This window comes from Cupressus sempervirens, chromosome 2 (genome assembly GCF_028749045.1).
Source record: "Cupressus sempervirens isolate cs-2001-9-10 chromosome 2, ASM2874904v1, whole genome shotgun sequence".
Lineage (NCBI taxonomy): Eukaryota > Viridiplantae > Streptophyta > Pinopsida > Cupressales > Cupressaceae > Cupressus > Cupressus sempervirens.
In genome coordinates this window covers 76,822,479-76,847,033 of record NC_143119.1, presented here as the reverse complement: position 1 = coordinate 76,847,033, position 24,555 = coordinate 76,822,479, and the positions used below count along the sequence as shown (strand labels likewise).

The 24,555-nt window shown below is 40.0% G+C and overlaps 1 protein-coding gene across 1 annotated transcript in view; it reads right to left on the bottom strand.

Moving 5' to 3' along the window:
* The window catches only part of LOC149571122 (RNA polymerase II transcription elongation factor), a 92,109-nt gene that overhangs the window by 21,747 nt on the left and 45,807 nt on the right, over positions 1-24,555 (bottom strand). The gene's annotated exons all lie outside the window — the stretch shown is intronic.

Here is a 24,555-nt window from a genome sequence, read left to right as displayed (position 1 = left end):
AGTTAATCACAAAATCTCTCAACGTGATAACATCATGGAGTCACTTAACACGGTGTCCATCCTAGCTACACTCATGTGTAGAAAGAAGTATGTGCACAAGTGCTCAGCACAAAGTCACTCAATGTGATGTCATCATGGTGTCTCTCAACATAATGTTGTCATGGCTACTCCCATGTGTGAAATGAGCAAGATCTCTTAGCGAGATTTAACTTCATATTTCTCCCTCTCAAAGAAATACGCATTTTAGCATGTGGCAGGGATGATTGATGTTGAGAATCCCTCTAAGCAAGGGCAACATTTCGACAACACTGACCTTGTCTCATAAATGTGCAAATTTCACAATGAATTACAAAATTCTCATTTTCATATAAAGCCACAATTTCTCCAACTGACTGCTACTGTAAGTAGTTCTTCATCAACTTCTTAAGATAACAATCCAAAATTGCCAAGATCCTCCTTGGGAGCTACAACAAGGTCAGAGAGATCTCAACGCAAACTATTAGCACGAGTGAGCACAATGCAAAATAATAGGGCACAAGCACCTGTATGACAAACTCAAATTCCTCATCCTCTCCACCCCCATCTGCAGTCCTGGACATAATGGGCAAAGACATAAATAGCAGTGTCCTTTAAGGAGGCTCCTGATAGAAAACCATACCAACACCAACAATTCAAAGAATAAAACTAGGAAAAATTCCCTCATCCCAATACAAATAAGTATCCCCACAACCGAATGGTCGTTAGAGAACCCAAATATACGAAAAATACTAGAGAGCATGGGTGGGCACATTAAATGGTGAAATAGTCACAAAAGCATATGATATAGCAGCCTCCAAATTGTGTAGCTATAATGCCATTATCAATTCCCTCCCCCCCTCCCCCCTCCTCAACAAACACCACCCAAAAGCCCATATCCTCCAACGTCATTCCAAGCCTAAAATCATTAACAAGCTTAGGAAACACACCTTCCATGATAAGCTCCACCAATCGACCTACAAATCTAGAAATGGAAATGGAAATGGGAATGGGAATAAAAATGGCAAATCATCAATTGTGGGTTTGAGTCTCACTCACCCACATGGGATACTTCCATGACAACACATGTTCGAGAAGACCGTTACGCCCGACGACGTAGAGAAACTAAATTGCTTAGTGATCCCAAAGTAGCACATTGAGAAATACTTTCCATTGGATGTTGGGTCCAATAGGAAGGTGTTCAGCCCGTGGGTGAACAAGAAAGAAAACATATAATCTATGCAAAATACTATACATTATCAAATGCTTTTCAGTACACAACAATGATATTTCATACAATGATAATGATGCCAATATACATAAGTGTTCACAACATTTATAATGTCCGAAACGGTGCCAATGAAACGATACAACTATGTAACAATTTTTGTCGGACAACATCATCCCCCCCCAAAAAGAAAAGTTGTCTCCTAGCAACTTCAAAAACTAACAAAATTAGGAGACAACATACAACATAGAAACAATATAGACTAGGGAAGAGGTGTCGTCCCTGAAGTGCTCTACTGGTGGTGCAACTTGTACACTTGATCAGTGCGGATGCATAAATCCTTCTGAGTCCGAGTGTTAACCTCTACTACCTCCTTCAAAAGAAGCGCTGCGTCCATAGCCTGGGCCTTAGCTGTCTGTAATTCTTGCTCGGCCGCCTATAGTTCGTGCTCGGCTGCCCATGCTGCCTGCTGGCTAACCAATTCAGCAACTAACTTCTCCCTAGTTTCCCTCTCAACTGTCATAGATCTCTCAGCTGCGATCCTCTCTGATGCCCTGTTTGCCTCTGCACGCCTATCCACATAGTATAACCCTACTATCTCATGTGCCAGCTTCTCCATCGGAGTGTTGCACAATCCCAACTCAAGCTCTGTAGCCTAATTAGCCAACATCTTTGATGTCTCCACTGCTGGCCATCCCTTGGCCTCAAAGCAGGAGCAAAAACACTCAAGACAAACCCCTCGAATATAAGCTTGGATCAAATGTAACTCCCTCCTACAAATCAAAGCCTGGCATGCAATGATGTGTCCTTTCTCCATAACAACCTGCATAGCTTTGAGGCATGCCTTGCATCTATCCTCATCCGACCCATAATCCTCTTTTCCCACATTGCCGATAGTCCACTCCCCGTCGATATCCATCCCTGCCTCTCCTGCAGTAGCCATGTCCACATCCGGTGTCGCCACCTCCTCTTCGTGTGCATCCTCGAACTGTGGTACTCCCAACTCCTGTGGCTCCAATATGGCAGCTGCTCCTAGGGATACCTCTCCATGCCTCGAGGATTGATTGGAAGGATCGACCTCTGCAGGAATGAGACAAAACTGCTGTCGTAGGAATGCAATGGCTCTGTCCATCCCCTCAATCTTCTCGGATTGTGCTACCTATGTTGGCTCAATGCTCTCAACTGGTTGTACTAGCTGGGTTGGCTAGGCCTCGACCAACAAACAGGAAGATATGGTGACCACAGTGTCAGAGCCAATCACATCTAATCGAACCTAAGGTTCGAGCTCTAGCACTCGCATCTCCACTATCTTTGCGGTTGGCATTGCCGGTGCAACTGAGTCTAACGAAAAACTCTATGGAGGCATAACATCTGTTGTGACTGTTTCTGAAGTCATAACATCTGTCATGGCCGTCAGTGGAGTCATGATGACCGACACATGTCTCTAACCAAACAAAGGAATGAGCAAGGTAGTGGTTGTCAAGTGTGCCAAAATTGGCAACTGGGGAGGGGTGAAGAATGTGGACCCGCTGGCTGCCGCGTCGCTGCCAACTTCTGGTGAAGTAATCTCTTGCTATTCTTAAGATTGCCACCCTTTCCATCCCTCATCGCCCTCCCTTGCTCCTTCGCAGCAAGCGTCATAATACTTGCCCCATGAACCAGTGGTTTGATTCAGATTGCAAATCCTTTCATCGTGCTATGCACTCTGCTTTTGAGGCTCACTCCACTGACTTGGCCAGTATTCGCTCATCTTATCTCCGCTTGCTTCAGAGTAAGAAACGTAACTTCACTGCCTCAAAGTGTAAGTCACTTTGCTCCACACTGGTTAGCAATCCCCAACTCTTTTGGCGTACTCTTTTCCCCCGTCATCCCCCTCCACCTTCCACCCTTGACTTTCACTCCCTTGTGTTGCATACCATGGCTCTTTATGATATTCCTGGACAACCTTCCACCTTCCATTCACCCCCCCCCCCGCCCCCCCCCGCGCCTCCTTTTGTTTGCCTTTTCACCCCTTCCCACATTTATGAGGCTATTAGATCCATGAAATGTAGTAGAGCTACTGATGAGGAAGGTTTTCAGGCTAAGCTTTTCAAGTTCGGTGACTCAGTTCTGGGTCCCTATCTCTCTATTCTTTTTAATAGAGTGGTTCACACTGGATTTCTGGCTTCCTGGTCTAGGCACTTGATTCATCCCATTCACAAGACTAGGCCTGTCTCTGATCCAGGGAACTACAGAACCATCATGTTGGGCACACTTTTGCCAAACTGTATGCTACTGCTCTTAATACTATGCTATCAGCGGAGCTCGACAGGATTGGTTGTAGGGCTAGAGGACAGGCGGGCTTTCGGACGGATTATCAGACTATGGACCACATCTTCACGCTACGGCCTATTATTGAGGAGGCCAGACACAGATCGGAAAAGGTATATTGTTGTTTTGTTGATTTTGGCAAAGCTTTTGATTCTATTCCTAGGGTGGCTCTATTTGAGAGACTTAGGGAGATCAGTATTACGTATTGCTATTATGAGATTATATGAGACTGTGGTTGGCAGATTCCGGACTCCTGTTGACTTCTCGGATCCGATCCATTGTACTATTGGGGTTAAGCAGGGTTGTCCTCTCTCTCCTACTTTATTTGGATTATATATTGATGAGCTGAGGACTTCCTCTTGGAGTCTTCACTCCCGGGTGATGGTTGTTATCTTTATCAAGTTCTAATCTCGATCCTTCTCTTTGCGGATGATATTGTTCTCCTTGCTTCCTCTCCTGACAGGTTACAGAGACTTCTTGATAGATTGGCTTTTATTTTGTGATCAGAGACAACTAGTGGTTAACTTGGGTAAGACTCGGATCACAGTCTTTAATTGTTTAAAGACCTCTCATCTTCACTTCACATTTCGGGCCCAAGAGATTGAGATTACTTCATCCTATTTGTATCTAGGTGTTATGTTTTTCAGACCGCGTTTTAGCATGAGACCTGCTATTCAGCCCAAAGTTAATAAGGGCATGGGTTCTCTTGCTTTGCTTGAGAAACAATGCTTCAGACATCACTTTCAGGATACCTCATCTAAGCTATCTCTCCTAGATGCTCTTGTTCGACCGACTGTTCTTTATGGTTCTGTGGTTTGGGGTCCTCTCCTTAGCTCTGATTGGGCCTCGATTGAGCGGGTCCAAACTTTGTTCTTGCGGCGCATTATTAGATGTCATAGATCTACTCCTCATGGTATCATTCTTGCTGAGTTCGGGGCTCATCCTTTCAGACTTGCAGCCATTTTTTACTAAGTTTGGTTTCTTCATCGCCTTCGTGGGTTTGCTGATATGGCTGGAGACCATGATCGTTACTCCTATTTAGCTTATTGCTCTTTGGTTTCCATGGCGACTGCTAAGTCCAGTGCTCGTGCGCAGTGTTGGTATGCACAGGTCTCTTCTTTGCTGAGTTCGATTGGGATTGATATTGATCGTTTCCCCCCTTTTCAGTTTTCTTCGGATGCCCCTGCTCATCTTCTCCCTTCTCGGCAAGAGTTGAATGAGCATGTTCGTCTTCATATTTATAGACGTTATATTACTGCTACCTGGGTTAACCCTCCTGGTGGATTATGCCCACAGATGTCGTTTTATGCGACACACTTTTTGGAGATCTCAAATGGGATTATTGCCCGGCCTAACTATCTTTCACGGCATTGGTCTCATGCCCTGCAGATCTCTTTAGATTCTTTCAGAGTTGGTTCCCATCGTCTTCAGGCTCAGTCGGATCATCATATTGACAGGGAGAAGCGGACCTGTTTGTTCTGTTCTTTAGGGGAGGTGGAGGATGAGGCTCACTTTCTTTTTTGATGCCCTATTTATTATGAGATCAGAGGGAGGTTCTTTTGTTTGTTCAGAGAGTGCTTCTCTCTCTATGATTTCTTCAGCTATTATGATCAGAGATGCCTTGTACTGTATCTGCGTGAGGCCACTATGCTCCGGGATAGCATGATTCAAACTCTACTTCCACACCGGCACTCATCTACTCCGCTCATTATTGCCTTTTTTACACCTTTATCCCCCTTGAGTGGTGTGAAAAGGCCCTCCAGCCCTATTCGGCCTAGCGAGCTTTCTAGATGTGTCAGATCCCGTTCTGCTTATAGGCACCAGCGACACTCTTCTGGGACAGGTCGGAGACAGTGTAGTACCTCTACGCATCGACACGTGTATCATTCTGTGACTGATTTCTTCTCACCCAAGAAAGCCTCCTAGTCCTTTCTGTTGCTTGTATTTGTTTGTTGTTGCTTTTCTTCAGACAACTTTGTGTGCTCCTGCTGGCTTCAGCCCTACTTTGTTGTAATCTTTCAATCCCATAGACCTCTTTTTGGTCTTTTGTTGGACATTAATATCATTATCTTATCTTATCTCTTCCCTAGAATCGGCCCCACTACTCTGCAGTTTCCTCCCTTTCGCTGTCTGTGTCCCCATATGCCTCCAATCCTTGCAATACTTTCTTCTGACCGGCCGCGATTCCACCCATGTCTATATGTCTCTAGTAGAATACTAGGGGTTCTCCTGGCGCCAACTTCCCCCCCGGTGACACTTCGAAATCGTCAACTGGAACTTGATGAAGGGCTACCTCCAAAAACAAGCCGATGGCATAATGCGGCATGAAAATGTCCAATGCTGGAGTGTCATAAACTCCTCCATCCTGTCGGCAAGGACCGTGGCTCAATCATGGCCCAATCATACACAGTGAATGTAATCTGCGGCAAGGCTATATCTGAGGCCCGACTTGCCCCCATCAACCTGTTTTTAGTTACATCCATAATACATCTCTAGTGGCCCTCCCGAATAAAATCTCATCGTAGTCCTCGGCTCTTGGCACCCTTCACCACAGACTCCATTTCCTCTGGTGTGAGGTCGCGGCCCACTAATTTCACCCAATACTCCTTACATTCTTGCAACAACTTGCAATTCTTGGTCTCCACTTTCTGACCTCCTTGACCAGGAATGCCAAAAACCTTACTGAAATCTTGTGGTTTGAAAGAGATTGTCATACGGTGCTTCTTGTAAACAAATGTACTCATTCTGCTGTTCTTGTTGTACGATTCTATCATAATTCTTAAGATTGATTCAAACAATCGAATGGAAAATACTGAAAGTTGTATTCCCCAATGTACTTGTGCTCGTATCAGAATTTGTTTGATTAAATCTTTATCTGCAGTCTTTTGCCACCATTTCCGACACTCACTACCATTTAGCCCTTCAAACTGAACTATAAGGTGTGACAAGGCAGCCTTCACTTTCTGCTTCTTACTGCTGGATGCTGTCGGCCCTACAACTCGAACCCCAAAAGCCAACACCCGCATTCTTTTCAATATTTGCCTTCAGCTGATTTTTCTTTTTCCTACAGACTCCATAATAACGATCTCTTGTTTTGTCTTTTAATGTAACCACAAGAAACGGTAAGGGTTTGCTCTCTCTCTTTTTGTCTTCCGCAGCAATGATTCTTAGCGGCAATGATTCCCACGTTGATTGCCTTTGCTGTCCTCTACTTCCCTCCAAATATTCTTTTCTTCCCACGGATGCTATGCTTTGAAATATGGTTCCCGTAGCTTCTCCCTTTTTTTCCCTTCAGCGAACACTCTTCTTATGGCTTCCTTGTCGACACCAATGGCTATCGCAGACTGCCCTTCTCTCCTCCGTAAAATTCTTTGTTCCTCTCGTGGCTGGCTTACTTGCATGTATTAACCTCGGCAAAGAAAAACTCTTCGCGGCATGTATTTAAGTTTGCACCTGCGGCATGATTTCTCTTCTCATGCAACTTATGCGGCGATGACAGCTTATATCCCTTTAGAAACACTTCCTTTTTCGTGCGGTTTATATTCTCATAGAAACACCTTGGGGTCCCAGCCAAGTGTCCACGGGACACTTTGTGTCACCCACGGCCAAGTGTTCACAGGACACTTTGTGTCACCCGTGGCCAAAGCATCCGCGGGCACTTCATCTTTTTCTTTTTTATCATTATTATTATTATTTAAAAAAAAAAAATTTAACTATGTCTAATTTTGCGATGGTTTCTTACTTCGCCTCCCTGTCGTTCCTAATAAATTTTTAACTTCGATCCATTGATAGCATCGGGAATTTCGCGCCCATCCAAGATCCATAGTTTTATGGATCCATTGTCGCCGACTTCTCTCACCTTATATGGTCCAAGCCATTTAACCTTGAATTTCCTTGATTTTATCTCGTTGCGGCCGTTGTACCGAAGCACAAGTTGGCATGGCTAGAACCTCGTCCTTTTCATCGATATTACAATTGGTGATACCCACTCACTTGTTTGCACTTTGAATATTATGTTGACTTCCAACATTCATTGTATTTCCTCATCTATGCGGGCTACGTAGTTTTTGTTCATTCTATACGGGCCATAATTACACTGCCCTGGGGGACGGAGGGACGGCAGAATGAGGGGATAAGTTTCCGAGATGGGGGGACAGAGGGGCCTTAATTTGGCGACGGCGAGGGGATGGTGGGGGGACGGCGGCAGGGGAAAAGAGGGGTGAATATATCTATGCATATGATACTTAAAAATGCTAGTTATGAAAATATGTATTGCAATAGAGGATATAAAGATGTAAAAGAGTGAATACTTGAACATTGCATTGAATTGGAACATTGAACATTAAACATAAATAGTCGAATCTGCAAATAGTGAATATCAGGATGTCCCCCATCCTCGGTGGAGGTGATGGAATCTGGTGGCGCTGCTGGGGATGGGGAAACGGAGTCCCTAAGTCTCCGGTGCATTGAAGTCTCCGAGACGTCAGGCAAAAAGGGGGGACACGCGTCCCCGTGTTACTATGGCATGGGTGCTTCTACATAGGTATGGCTTCGAGTACCAACTGTATGTGGTGGACATAGCCCCGGCGAGACTCCTTTTAAATCCTTGTAAGTCCACGCAAATACATCTTTGTACTCCAAAAAGATTTTGAATGTCAAGCCCTTCACTACCAGGTTCCAGTCATCTCCCACAAGTATGTTCCTTGGATTCTCTGCGTCTCCCAGATTAGTAACCTCAAAGGTAGGCTCTTCGTATCTGTTGTGAGGTTTTCACACCATTGCCCCAAAAATTTGGGGACCCCCCTTCTTTTTTATCGCCTTGGCAAATTTTTGGATTCCCCAAAATTTTTGAGTTTTGAAAATTTCGCGCCTTGGACACCTTCAGGACAAATGTGGATAGACTTAACTTATTTTCACCCGGCTCCGCTTGATTTTCCAAAGCAACCAATTTCATCCTTAGGCCGAACAAAATTTTAAAGAGCAATATTTGGCAGGATAAAATTGTAAATTTGCTTAGATGTTTTCTTTTGAAAATTTGGATATAAATGTGTAAATTTAAAAAATCTTTGAAAAGAAAATTTTTTGCTAAACTTAAGTTTTGGAAAATCTCAAATTTTTCTTTGGTGAAAATTTTAATTTTGTTGAAATGGGGCTAAATTACAAAAAATCGATTTTTGGTTCTAGATGCAATTTTATTTTATTTTTATTGGCACAGCAAAATCGATTTGGGTAAATATTGCAAAAAATGGCTTTAATAGATTAAAATTGCCTTGAAAACTTTTTGCCTTAATGAAATTGGTAATTTAATATTGAAAAATGGCTTTTGGTTAGCCAAAATCCAATTTTAATGACGTATTAATTACTAAATCCTCATTAAGTGGAAATATTTAACATCTCCAAGGCACCATTTAATTTCCTTTTGCAATTTAGAACTAATTGGCAATTTTGAAAGGCAATTTTCATTTTGGCAAAATTAATATTTAGCTAAGTATTTAATTGTGGGCCATAATTTTCCATTAATTATTGTTTTTCTTTCTCCCAGGGTCCAAGTCGGCCAGCTTGGGGGGAATAAGAAAGTTGGGTATAAGAAGAGGCCTCTCTCCCATTTCTTCCTCATTTCTCACTTCTCCTTCTCAAGGTGTTGGTGATTTTGCAAGAGCAGATCTGCACTCTTCTTGCTTGGCGAAATTTGTGGGAGCCGAAATTTGTGGAAGATAAAATTCTGATTTTTTCAAGAGGCTGCAATTTTTGCCCTAGGTTGGGTAATTTTATTTGGAGGTGAATTGCATGATAAATTTCTGATTTGCAAAGGATTTGAAGTTCTTAAGGTCAAGTCTTAATTCCGAAAAGTCGCTGTAAGATTATTGGTTAAGGTGAATTTTCATCATCTAGAGTTGCAAGGGGTCCTTAAGTTGACATCCTTCTTTCGTTCTAGTCTAAGGATTGCTCCTCTTGGTTCTTCTTGCCTTCTGGTCTGCCACTCTACCATCCTGTAATAGGGCAACGAGCATGGAAGATGTTAGTGCAAGTAAGAATCCCAAGCGAGCAAACACTAAGAAAGACAAAGAGGATATGATGCCCAAAACTCCCTTCTTCTCGAAAATGAAGAGAATAACCGACACCAATATCGATACAGTGGACATGATACGAATGAGGGAAAGACTGAAGGAAGGACAATCCCCCTTAGCAAAGAGGATATCAATGAGACAGATTTTGGATTGAGATTGGATGAGTTGGGAAAGGTTGCCATCAAGAAGAAGCATTTGGGCACCCTTTCCTCTCTCAATGCTTTTATTGGATTTGTGAAGGAATATGAGAAGGATCACGAAAAGATACTACTAGTAGCAAGTAGCCTGGCAAAGTCAGCAAAACTCAAGGCGAAGCACGCACCTTGTCCTCCTATGGAGGAAGTTAACAAAAGGCTAGCTAAGTTCATTGCCTTAGCTAAGAAGATGAAAGAAAAGGGAAGATTTATATTAGATCATTTGATGTAAGCCCAAGTGAAAATTTCCCTTTCTTCCAGAATAGGACAAGTGTCTATTTCTGATTGGCCACTATTTTGGTGCCTTCTCATTGGTTGCCACTTTTTTCATTGATCCATTGATGAGGTGGCGGCTTCTCATTGGCCGATGGGGTGGCAGCCCTAATTAGGGTTTTGAGGATCCAATCTGGATTGTTGATCTTGTTTTGATCTCCATCGTCCGTTGTATTTTCTGGCCCCTATAAAAGGCCATTTGCTCTCATTTGTAAAGTGGTTGGAGAAATTGTTGCAAAGATAATACCAAAATTGCTCTCTTTTTCATTGTTGCAATTTGCATGTTGATAAGAACATTGGGTATTATTGCATGTTTTCTACTTCCACATAGTTAGATTTCTTTTCAAGTTGTTGAAGCAAATTTCATTTCAAGTTGTTTAAGTGAGAGTAAAGTAGATAGATAGTGGTATGGTAGCATTGGTAAATGTTTGATAGGGGTCAATACTAGGCCACTAGCATCCTAGCGACTAGTTGGGAAGCTTTGTGTGGTAAGCTAGTTTATTATTCCTTTGAATCATTGCACCTGTGGAAGTGAGCCCGCTGGTCAGCACTCATTAGGTTCGATCGCCGTCCATTTGCTAACCTTCCATTCATAGGAGTAGGAGTAGAATAGTAAGTAGCTGGGTAGTCAAAGCTTAGAGAAGCAAGTTAGAGGAGTAAGTCGAGTATTAGAACACATCCCCATTCACCTTCCACAACCATCACTTTCCCATCAACATCATCACTGGCAGACACATCCTCCATCACCACCACCATCAACATTATCTGCCTCCGCACATTTCACAAACCGAGTCACCATCACCTTCATTCCACCAAAGTCCAAGTCATCCTTGAATGAATAGCGTAAGGCCGCCTACGTGATTATCAGCAAATCACATCAATAAAACTGAGCGAGTATCCAACAGTGTAAGGAACATTGGAGTTATACTCATGTCCTATGAGCAATAACTTTTCAAGAGAGGAGTTGCATGTTTGGTATCCCATATTGAATAGTCAAATCCTAATATGTTATGTAAGTGATACAAAACTAATAGGTAGGACTCTCATTGATCTCTACATTTCCTTCTTTGTATTCCACGAACTGTGGTGGGAATACCTACTCATCTTCAGTTTCCTCGACGCCTAGCATGTATGTATGGAAGAGTTCATAGTCTTGCATCTTCCAATGAAAAAGTTCATTCAGTGAACTTGTCTCGTCCTCTGAACACTCCAACTCTAAAACGCCTTCGTCGTTCGGATCCATTCTTCCCAAATCTGTCTGGTGCTCTCCATCTGACTCAGACTCCGACGACGATGCCATCTCTTCACTTACCACTTGAGTTTGAAAATCAATCGCAAACTTCCGCCCTCCACTTTCCATTGACAGGATATTCTTCTTCCAGTTGTGATTTACTTTCGCGACCACCAGCCATCCTCTTCCAAGAATGTCGTCATATCCCTTTTTCTTCAAGGAGATTACTACGAAATCTAGCACAAATGGATGTGTCCCGATAGTTACTTGTTGAGCCACTAAGGTCCCCAAGGGTTTTATCCCCTATTGGTCGGCGTGAGTAGGTTGAATGTGGACAGCCACAGGGCAGGCTTTCCCAATTTCCTCCACATCTCCTTAGGAAGAACATTTACCCCGGACCCACCATCCACGATGGTGTCCGTCAGGATGGTTTAGAGGATTCCCATCTCGACCACCACCGGATGACAATCGTTGCTTACTGTCAACAACATGGGATCTGTCGCGGACCCTCCTAGTACAGGTGGCTGTCCTTTCGTCTCTAACATGTGTGCGTAAGTATTCAACAATGTCGTCCTTAGTTGCGGTACTACTTGTAAGAGGTTTTGAACTCTGACGAGCACCTCCATTTGTAGGATCTAATTGACCAAGTTGTTTTCTCCCTCTGATCGCCGAGGAATAGCATCTTTCATATCCTTCATAGCCTTCATTGCTTTTTCTACGTCCTCCCGTGCCTCCCGCAGCCTTTGCTTCTCCGTGCAGGGGTCAAGATAGGTGGCCTACTTAGCCTGGTTACAGGTGACAACCAAAACCTTTTCCTCATCAATGTTAATGAGATTTAATTGTTTTGGGCAATTAGCATCTTTGTGGTCCCCTAGACCACACCATCGACATAATTTTTGCGGAGTGTCATTCTTCAGACACTCTCTGGCGAAGTGGCCCCACCGGTTACATGCCCGACATTAGATTTTGGGCCTTCCCTTGGAATCATATCGTATTCAATTTCTATTGTCATTCCCACCCCGCCCCACCCTCCTTGGTGGCTATTCCAATAGCTGCCGGATGTGGCATTAATGTTGCCCTGGGTCTCATTGTTTGTGCCCGAAGTGAATGGTTGTTCCTGCGTGAACAATATATGTTGGCTTCTAGTCTTCATGTTGAACGGACATTCCTTTGTAGAATGACCTAGGACTTGATAGATATCACACATTGCCTTCTTGGGGCATGCTCCCTTTGAATGACCTTTTTCTTTGCAATCTGTACATCAAATTTCTCCTTTCTCCATGCGGCCACTGGTTACCATCATGGATTTGAATTCCTTTCGCATCCGTTCTAAGTCTTTTTGAAGTGCTTGTACTTTCTTGCTGGGCTCCTCCTCGCTGTCTACACTAGTACCCTTGTCGGAGGATTCATCGCTCTTGGAGGAGGATGAAGATTTACTTCTCCTCTTCTTCTTCTTTGCTGTTTTGCTTTCACTTTCTTCTAGATTTAGGGCAACGGTCGTATGCATCGGTGTAGGACGTGGGCGGAACTATCTTCATTTTTCTTCTCAATGCTTTGCGGAGGCCTTCTACAAACCAACGTTTCTTTAGTTCGTCTACTAGTTGAGTACCCATCCAGCTAAGATCTTTAAGCCTTCGATTGCAAGCTCGAACAGTGTCCTTCCCTTGTTACAGTTGTAAATTTTTACTACAACCTCGTTATCATCCTAGAGCAATCGGAATTCTACTTGGAATTCTTTCTTGAGATCATCCCATGTGGAGATCTTTGCCTTGTCCATGTTGGAAAACCAATCCATCGCTAACCCCCGTAAGCTGGCGGGAAATTGGTTCAACCATTCATCCACATCCGTGACCGTGTCGGCGGTCCATATCGTTTCACACGTACTGCAATGCCGTACGCGATCTTCCTTCCCGTCACCCATAAACTTCGAGAGTTTTTGCTTTTGAGACATAGTGCTTCTTGCCCTTTGATTACCACTAGATTGTGCTGTTGAACTATTAGAAGTTAATCCCGGTAGGTTACTCTGACCACCGTATTACCACTAGATTGTGTTGCTGAACTATTAGAAGTTGATCCCGACAGGTTACTCTACCACCGTGCCGTGTCGCTCCAGCACTTTCTTTTGCCCTAGTGTCTTCTGTCGGCCTCTTCTTTTCTCCTACTTCTTCACAGGTTCCCTCTCGTAGTGGTGTACGTGATGAATGTGAAAATTGCTCCTTTGTCTCCTCAAGCACTACCAATCGATGCCGTGTTTCCTCAAGCAACTCCTCGTTGCTCCGTCCCCGTCATTCCGACGAACTGAGGCACCCTTCGTTGGTTCCTGTGAACCCCGCTACGACCACCACACTAGGTGATTTCTCCAACTGACCCTCAGTCCGTTCCCTGGTGCGTTGTCTTATCCTTTGTCGTCTTTTGGCTTTGCCACGCACAATTTGTAATTTGTCGATTTCTTTCCCCAAATTCCTATTCTTATTTAAAAGATTGGGCATTTGGCATATAGTACCATTATAAAACAAAATCAAAACATAACACTCTTTTATTTATTTATTTTGTATACATCATGTGTCAACTTATGCAACAATTACAGATTTTTGAGTGCCCTTGACACCACGACGCAACCGCTCATGGTTCAGTTTTATAATGTCGTGCATCTCTCCTCATAGAATTTCTTCAGTGTCTCCTGATGGTGTTCCTCACATTCCGCTTCCTCCCGGCATCTCTTTTGTGCCACGTAGGCTTGTGCGATCAAACAGGGAAGTTGGTCTAAAAATTTGTTCGTGGTTGGGCTTGCGTGCATAGCATCCTACACATTGTCTGTCGTAACCCCGTTTTCCATGACTTCTCTCCATATGAAAGTTTCCAAACCTACGCAATACAGAATGTGAAAGTTTTGCGCTGCCTCGTGCTCTCCTTCAAAAAAATTTGTTTCGCTGTCATCATTCGTCTTGCAGTTGTCTTGTACTGTTATTCCCATTTATCCCCGTCCTTCCATACTACTCTGAATTCGAACTAGCAATAGCGCCAAATGTTCAGCCCGTGGGTGAACAAGAAAGAAAACATATAATCAATGCAAAATACTATTCATTATCAAATGCTTTTCCGTACACAACAATGATATTTCATACAATGATAATGATGCCAAAATACATTAGTGTTCACGACATTTATAATGTCAGAAACGGTAACATTATGCCCCTCAATCCGAAGGGTACTAATGCTAATTTTTCTCTCAATTCCCATACTGGTCTCAATCAACTGCTTCAACAAAGACTACATAATTTCCTGGATGAACTCTCGAACAAGTGCACTCCTTTCCACACAAGCAATTGTGAACATTACTAAATTTATAACTCGTTGATTACACCGATGCTTGGAAATCTATAGCCTAGACTCGAACTTGGCCACATAGAAATCTACCACTTCATTAAATGCAGCCAGGGAAATAAACTTGTCATTGCTTATTCTGACACTCTGAATACTGAAACCTTCCACCATGCTTGCCTTTGCAAAACCTCAACATTCCTTGCAAACAAAGCCTCCAAAAATATTTAATGCAAAAGCAGCACAAGTTGAGTCCCTTATTTGTTGTTACCCACCCTCCTCTAATACCATGTTAATGTTTGATACCAGAAATGAAGATAAGCAGCAAAACAAAACAATGCACAATAAGACACAACGAATTATCCTAGAAAAAACCCTCCAACTAGAGGGAGAAAACCTAACCACAAATATATCACTTATTTATTTAATAAAAGAGCAAAGGACGGACTCACAATTTGCCCAAACACTTAGCTAAACTGAACTGATGATCACTGCACCTATCAATGTACAGAAAATTTAAAAAAATCAATCTGTATATTGTATTTGTGAATTCCTCCTGGAGGAATATATAATTATCTTGATCCTTCATTGTCTTGATATTGCAAGGTGAAGATTGTTCTTTGTCTTGTCCCTTCATTCCTTGATTTTACAAAGTGAAGACCCCTCATTGTCATGTGCCTACATTGCCTTAATGTTACAAAGTTATTTATTTATTTCGAATTTAGGAGGGAAAGATAACTCCTGCTACAACATCAACAACCCTCAGCTAACCTTTTGCTTTACGTTAATGTCAAGATTTACACCCTTGTTCCTCCTCGCTTGTACCCTCTAATGTTTCATGTAGCCTTTCTGTTTGTAGTTATTTCTCTTCACACTCTACAATCTACAACTTTTGCAATCTTTTTGCCATAATTGATCAGATTCAACCTTACTTTGCAGCAGATTTTTGTATCTTGTTGCATATAGCCAACAATTGATTGTGAAGAGTGTTCTTTGCCTTCTCTATGGTTTCTTATCATTATCGTACTGGGTAAAGTTTCCAAAACTGACGTACCATTAGGGATTTCTTCAGTTTTCCTATGTTTATTTTTGTTCTTTCACATTGTTGAAGCTTTTGAGAATTCCTTGTGATTAGGGTTGTGTGTGCCCTTGCTTTTCTGTTTTCTAGTCTTTTCCTCTTTTTGTTTCAATTTTTCTTTTTGTCCTTATCATTTTTGCATGCACTTGATTTTTGTTTTTGCCATCAAGTTGGAAGTTGTTATTCTTGTTGATGTAAACCCATTTTGGAGTGTCTCTTTGATATTTCTAGGATGTCTTTCCCATAACTCCAATGCCAGCCCTATGCTTATGTTATCAGCGGTATAAGCCATGAATATTTTTTCTTACATCATTCTTCTATCAAGAATTCCTAAGAGCTCTAGCCAATTTGATACTTAGTGAGCTTTTGAGATTTCCTTATTTAACTTGTTAGGAGTTATTTCAAAGTCTAACCCCGCTAGAGTTAATCATTATATTCTTTATGAAATTGACATTTCAGAATCTCTTTATTGTGGATCTTCATTAAGGGTCGTTCCAAAGTTTGATCCTAAAAAAACTCATTAGTAATATCACTAAAATGTTGGTCTTCCAAGATTTCTTTATCTAAGCATCCTATTAACAGTAAACATGAGGTTTGATCTTGACATGTCAACAATGCTTTATTGTTTGCATTGTTGAACTTCCCTTCTTCAAAGTGCCTATTTATTAGTATCCCCAATTCATGAACCTTAAGGCTTCTTAATGGTCTATTTTCCTTAGTTCTAGAATATGTTTCTCAATTCCATGATGGCTATTTTGAAGGGAAATACTACATTTCCAAGCAAAAATGTCTCCTTCAAACTAATTGAAACCACCTTAAACAACTTAATTAAATTCTGTTAAAAGGATCATTAGCATATGATTAAAGAAAATTTTTCTAAATGTCTATAATAAGTCCATGTGTGCCTTGTAACACACAAACAAGCAGGCCATGGGCCTTGAAAAAGACGTGATGTTAGAATATAAAGGATACCAAATGGCTTCTAAGGATCCTCCCCTGGAGTAACACTGGGGACCCAAATCTAGGACATGAATGTCCAACAAGACCTTCCTATGAAAAGCATTACCCAGTTCATCTCTTATTGTTGTAGATGACATGAATCTATACATAGAGAAATGAGAAACCTCATGTAGATGTTGTCAGTGACAGGGTCAATAGATTAGTAATTACTAAATAAATTCCTAAATAGACTATCAAACAATGACAAACATTAACAAACTATCTACGGGTGGAAAATGTTGAAATATCCAAAATTCCCCCTTATTACATCAATGTTTTAGAGTACTAAGAGTCTAGAAAACTTTCAAACTTCACAAGTGCAAAAGTCTTGGTGAAGATGTTGGGGTGCTGTTCCTGAGTTGAACAAAGTTGGAGCTGAATATTGTTTTGTTAAACATGTTCTTGCATGATAACATGTGGCTTCACAAACTGCTGCAGTTGTACAATATTCTGCTCCTATAGTGTGATGACCTTTGACTGTCTCTTCTATCTAATGCTGATGGATTGCCAAATATTCCTCTGTTGTTTTATCTTTTTTAATGCAGAGGTCAACAATGGAAGCACAATACAAAGGCCCAATCCCCAAACACCACTCAAGATGATTCAAGGCTTGAACTTATGATTTGTTCTTCTACTACAAGTATCTATCCCTCCTATGAACCACTGTGAAGGTTTTCAAGACTTGCCACACCCAAGTAAGACACAAATTAACTTGATCCCAAATCAAGCCTTAAGGATAAATTCCTTTAAATTGGGTAGAATAGAGATTTTATGGTTCTAGGCCTCACAACTTTCAACAAAGGCTTGAAACTACTTGGTCTCCACCGAACTAAGCCAAATCCACCACTGGTTGCAATCCCAACAACCCACAACACAATTTGCAAGAAAAGACCTAGAATCCTATTAGGTCTCCTAACTCTGATTTTTGCCAATAACTTCAAAACTTTCCAAAAGACTTGAGGAACAAATTACAGTTTCAAGCACCCTTTTCCAAGTTCTCTCAAACCCCAGAGTTGCAGAGACTGACTCCCCTCCAGCATATCATAACTCAGACTAAGTCCACAGGCCTAATTAGCTAGGTTAGGCTTGGGTTTCAAAGCAAGTGGTTAAGAATGGGTGCATAGAACCAAAACTCCACTTCCAGGGTGTTCTACTGACTCAAACAAGGGCACTTTGTTTTATCATCAAGTCCTCAAAACCTCTCCATCTCCATAACTCATTCGATTTCTTCAAAACTAGGTCAAATACATGGTAATATTTGACCTAGGGCTTGCTCCCAAAATTCACAGCCTTCAACTCCTATTCCAAAACTGCAAAAATCTTGTAGCATACATCCCTAGCTTGCATCATACGAGTGGAGAAGTAATTCCACCGGTGGATCAGCAAGTTAGGGCCATTTAAGTGCCCAAACCCTGAAATTGAGGGTTTCACAAACCAGCAAGTTAATAAATTCAATTACTTTTGAAAAGGAAAAGATGGAAACTTCTAACCAATGCCAAAGACCTTCAGACAATTAACTTCAACTTTTAGATCACAACCACCATCCTCCAACCCTTATTCTTCCGTACTGTACTTGCAAAATAACAGCAAATTGCACTGAAACAGCAGTATTTTATTGATTTGAAAGCAAGATTAACATTGGATCTTCTTCTCTGATCCATTTTCGAATGCCTCAAGCCTATATAGGCTGTTTCCAACCACTTTACCCAACCACCAAATGGTTTGGACTGTTGGGTTTCTTAAACAAAAAGTTGCTTAGCAAAATTACAAAAGTTGCTGACAACTTTTAAGCAATTTTTGCGCTATAGCAAGAAATGTTGCAATTGGACTTTATTGACACTTAGGAACCATATTAGGTTTCCAAACCCTAAAGACACACCCTAAAAGACATAAAATGATTAAAATATCACCCATTAGGACCAAATGATGCCCAAGGTTTATAATCACACCAAGGGGTCTGTGTCCTTACAAAATGGATGGGTCATAGGGAGATCATTAGATCCATCCCTAGACCTTATTACAAACATATAGATGAATGAAAGTTAGGTGCTCTGCACCATTTTTTGTGTTTTTTTGATGATGCATATGAAAAAGGAGACACTAATATGGGATTCTGAATATAAACAATACTCCCAACACAGGAATTATTCTGAAGTTTTTATTTAATATCATCAATGGCTGCAATGATATAAATTATTGCAAGAAATGAACCTGTCCAATATATAGTTCGTGGAACGGTTGCAGAAGGCTTCACGTTGCACACTCCCCTTACACTAGCAGACCCAATTTTGCAATGCCTGATATAGGCTGCGCATCAAATTCAGCTTGGGCGGTGATTTGAAGAATGTAGCCCAATTAGTAGTCACATCCACAGGTTCAGAGGCCAAACAGGGTGCAATCAGTAACACCCCGATAGGGTAATTCAACCCCCACACTATCACAGGAGCCAGCACCCAGTTCGCAAAACAAGTGGCATTAGGAAGCTACAAGAAATCACACCCTGTTAATGTTTGGTAGCTTCAGTTGAATAAACCTTGAGACAATACTATTGTAGATATACATACATACATATATATTTATGTATATGAGATAAATTTATATATCTTAGTATTATTATGTGAGACAAATTAATATAATAATAATTTATGGAAATTATACATACATACATACATATACATATACATATACATATACATACATACAAACACACACAAAAAAAAAACTATAACTTATTATTATATTTAACGAATAGACATGTCCCTATGTCTCTTCTTCGATTATTCTCAATATATAAATATAAGGGGTTGCTGCCTTTGGAAAACACATACCAATATCAGGCAATGCCATTACATCTGCAGCGATCCATGAAAACTAACATGGTATCAGAGCACAAGCACATGCACTATCAATGATAAGGGAAAAGAATAGGTCCAATCACCATTAAAGTGGATTGGCGACATCAATTGGAGAGGAGATAGGCAGAAATCAAAGGTTAGAAAAAACATAATAATAACCAGCCTCCAAGGCTCATAGAAGGCAGTGAATCATACCATTGATGCACGCAAAAGCACTGACATAAGGGATCGGAAAACACATAGAAACCAAAAATTTCAAAAGAAAAGAGCATCACGCACACATAGTTAAAGGCACACTGTAGAGACAGTTAGAATGTAACCCTCCGCCCACAAATAAGATAGCAGGAACAGTCGATGGGTCTAGTCAACATAAAAGTATATCGGTCCACCAGTTCGAAAAATCACAAAGCATGATTATCCACACTACACAAGAAAGTGTTATCATCATATGAGTTGTAGTGCAAATCATCATTGGAGTCCAAAGAGCAGCCAAATGTCACCGTCGTCAAGAGTGATCACCGATATTTGATAGAGGAGCCTATGCTAACAGACATTAAGGACAAGAAGGGTCCTCCACACATTATAACAGACAAACAAGATTGTGGAACCAAGGTGAGGAATCGACAGACTCATATAAAGGAAGAGAGCATCATGGAAAGAGAAAGGAAGTGGGTTGATAGTCAAGGGAAGCCCCACATCATCAAACAATAGGTGGGTGTAATACCACATGTCACACAACTTAAGAGTGACAAAACAAGGATAAGAAGGTGCGATTAATAATCTAAGTAGGAGGAGTATGTTTGTTTTGAACAATGGGAATTCCAATCAACATCTTGCGCACACCAGGGAAGGCACTTTGACAAAAGGACAAGTGTCAGTTCGATTGGCAAAAGCAATATTAATCCAATCCAACATTCCAGATAAGTCAAGTGAAAATGTATGATAGTCCAAGGAAATTCAAAAGGGTGGACCCACCAATCACAAACAAGAGGAGTAAAACTACATAAAATGCCAACAAAGCCAAAGTACCATGGCACTCACGAATAGGACATTGACCAACCCATGCAGACCAAGTAATTCCCAAGAAAACCAACTGAGTGAAGAAAGTACAGACTAGCAATGAAAGAAGAAATATAATAATAAAAGGACAAAGGACATATTAATAAGGGAATATTACATTAAGTTATATCTCGTACTCTCTCCAACATTCATGCATAGGGGATCAAAAGTCAAAAGCAAGTTGGAGGCAAGTATTTATCTATTCCATTATGACTATGCATTTAAGTCAGTATTGATTGAGAAATGGTTAGGGGTATATTTGATATTAAAATAAGGAATAATATGCTGAAATATAGACAAAAGTATATATATAGAAGATGGAATATATGCATATATGTTAAAAGTATATATTTAAATTAGATATTTATCTATATCATATTAGTATAATCTTATATTATTTTGGAGAATTGTTTATTATCCTTGAGTATTATATTAGTCTCTCTTATTTCAATACGTACTATAAGAGCTATTTGCCTTGACCTTTTCCTCCGACTATGTTCTTGCAAGAAAAGGGAGATTGAAATCAGATTCGAGGGGAGTCCACCACTTCTTCAAAGGCAACTTTGGACGAGGAGCTCAGAAAATTGATATTAAGAGGTGTGTAATTGCATGATTTTTTGTGGGCCTGCCCCAATGTACTCGTGAGGAAGTAATGACTTCCAAATGATTATCACTTATACTGGTAAAAGTTATTGGAAGATGACGATCTTTCAATAACTTAATCTTCTATTATGATAGACATCTTCTGATGTCTGAAACAGATCATGATAGATGATAACTTGCATGGTGGATTAAGTTCCTTAAATAAATCATGGCCACCTATTGTGATAGACATCTTATGATGGCTGAAATAGATCATAATAGATCATAACTTGCATGGTGGATTAAGTTCTTTAAATAGACCATGGCCCTCTATTGCGATAGGCATCTTATGATGGCTGAAACAAATCATGATAGATTATATCTTGCATGGTGGATTAAGTTCCTTAAACAGACCATGGATGTTCATATGGTAAGCATTATTGAGAATGCGTGTGCACATATCTTATGAACATTTTGAGTACTTGGTGAATGTTATGCAAATTGATGTTCACGAGGCCATTGCTCAGAGTACTTGGTGAATATCATGTGACTTGATGTTTAGAGGCCATTACTCATAGTACTTGGTGAATATCTTGCAACTTGACATTGAAGAGGCCATTACTCAAAAAGTACTTAGTGAATGCCATGTGTCTTGACATTCAACAGGCCATTACTCATAATAGCATGAGATGATATATACATGGTGGATATCTTCTAATCAAATATATACTTAAAACTTGTCAGTCCTAATTTTACATTGAGGTAATATTATATCTTGTGTTTATCCTCCCTAGCTAAGAGGGAGTGTCAATGTTTGGTAGCTTCAGCCGAATAAACCTTAAGACAACACTATATATATATATATATATATATATATATATGCGAGATATAATATATATATGAGATATAAACTTATATATATCTAAGTATTATTCTGTCAGAGAAATTAATATAATAATAATTCATGAAAATTATACATATATATATACACACACACAAAACTATAATTAAAACTTACTATTATATTTAATAAATAGACATGTCCCATGAAGGGAAATGTCTCTTCTTAGATTATTCTCAATATATACATATAAGGGGTTGCTGCCTTTGGAAAACACATAACATAATTAGGCAATGCCATTACATTTGCAGCGATCCATGAAAACTAACACACCCCAATGCAGATGACAAGACATTAGTTAGCCAAATTCTCCCACATTGACCTAGCACCAACTCCACGCCTAGCTTCCAACAAACCCTCTGATGTAATTGCCCAAGAGTGCAATTCTTAGGCGAACGAGAAACAAATATGCAATGATAATTTCAATCGATAATGCTCACCTTTGGTAGGAATTCTAAATGCCTTGATGATAATGACAAACAGTGAAGAAAAGAGCTACCCAATTTGTAGATTAAAACTGCAATTAAGACTCCACACGAACAATGTCTCCCAACAATAGTAGATACACAAGGAAGACTCAATGATTTAGAGCTGAACAATACTCAGAATTTAATCCATAATACCTCAGCTATGGATTAATTGCACAACTCAGAATCAAATCCTTATACCTCGGCAAGGTTATATTACTTTTAACTATGATGATATTATAATCTTATATTCATCTATTAATAATTAATTTTTGTTATGTTTAATTTCTTTTCTTCTTTTTATTATTATTTATTATTAGATTCTACCCTAGGAGAGGGGACATTACAAACGCCATCTTGCACATTTCCCAATGTACAAAAAAAAGAAAAACCAAAGAAGAGGCGACAACACAAATCTAAGATACAAATCCCAATGCACACAACAAAGGCAACTCTAGGTACAGACTTCAAAAAAATGGTGAGGTACGGATGGCACGAATTTTGAGAAAAGTTCCTAGCTGATCCAAGAAATAGGACAAAGACCCAGAAGGAATCTGAAATCATAATAAATTTTAGCAGCGCAAAGTTTGAGGCACGAAAAATGAAGTACCTAGAAAAATCAGACGACCCAATAGAGATCTTGAAAAAACCACCAAAAATCTACAGAGTTTTTTCAAACCGGCACAACAAAAGAGAGTTTCAAATGAAACCCTAACTGACTAAAAAAACTAAAAACAATTGCAGAGTTCAAAGTAGAAAAGTGGTGGAAAAGATCTGGCTGCAAATCAAAGAAAGAGGATTGTTTTCAAAACCCTAGATGGTGTGGAAAAATGAGTTGGGACGCCAAAATAAACGAACCACAATGGTTGTATGAAAACCCTGCAAAAAGACATCACGTGATTCCTGCGAACAAATTTTTGAACACGCCCAGGCTAAAGAACTTTTTGAAAATTACAAGTCTAAAAATTTCACGAAGAAATTAGTGATTTTAAAAACCTATTTCGAAAACTAACTCACGAAATTTCAGTAATGAAATTATTATTTTTCAAAAAAAATAGCTCGAATACCATATTATGGTAAAGTAATGAATGTGTTATTAAACAGAGATCATAAATGATCTATATATACAAGTATACACAAAAATGATCTATAACGAACAAAAAGAGAAATAGAAACATTTTGAAGAGACAAAAAGTTCCCATATTTGAATAGAGAGAATATAGAAACATAGAAGAAAGTGTGAAAGAGAAAGTTTCCATATTTGAACAAATGGAAAATATGAAAACATAGAACAAGAGTGACCATTAGAAATGGAAATAAATCTACAGAAGAGAGAGACAAATATAGAGAGATTTAAATCTAATAAATTTTTTGTTGCAAAGAGGAATCGCCCACATACTACACCATCCACTCTAACAAGAGGGACAACCTTAACTCTCAAAGGGCAAGCAAGTTAGCGTACATTCATACTACTTTGCAACTTCAAAAGACAACAAAGTATCAACAAACTCCAACTATATGGTGAGATGTTGACCATGAAGATGCCACACAAATTGAAGAGGTACAAGAGGGATTAGAGGTGGTTCCGTTAAATGATATAATCCCTCATATTGGAAGTTACTCAGATTCAGAGTTTGGTTTTCATCTAGGAGGAATTTGAGGGAGAGGTATAGCAAGTAATCTAGTTGTCTAAACTTTGTCATTTTGAAGTTCTAGTCATTCAACCTTCATATTTTGTTGGGTATGCACTTTGGTAATGAAACTTAAAAATGATTATACATTGAAATTTTGTTTATCTCTACGTTGACTCATAAATTCTCAATCCAGATCTAATGTTTCATAATAAGCTTATATAATATATGGTATGCCTTCATATGAATATTTGAATTTTTATACATTTCTTAATTTATCCTATTTTGCAATTGTCGTCTTTTATCATCCCTTGAAAAAAGGTCTGGTTGTCCAGTCTCTCAT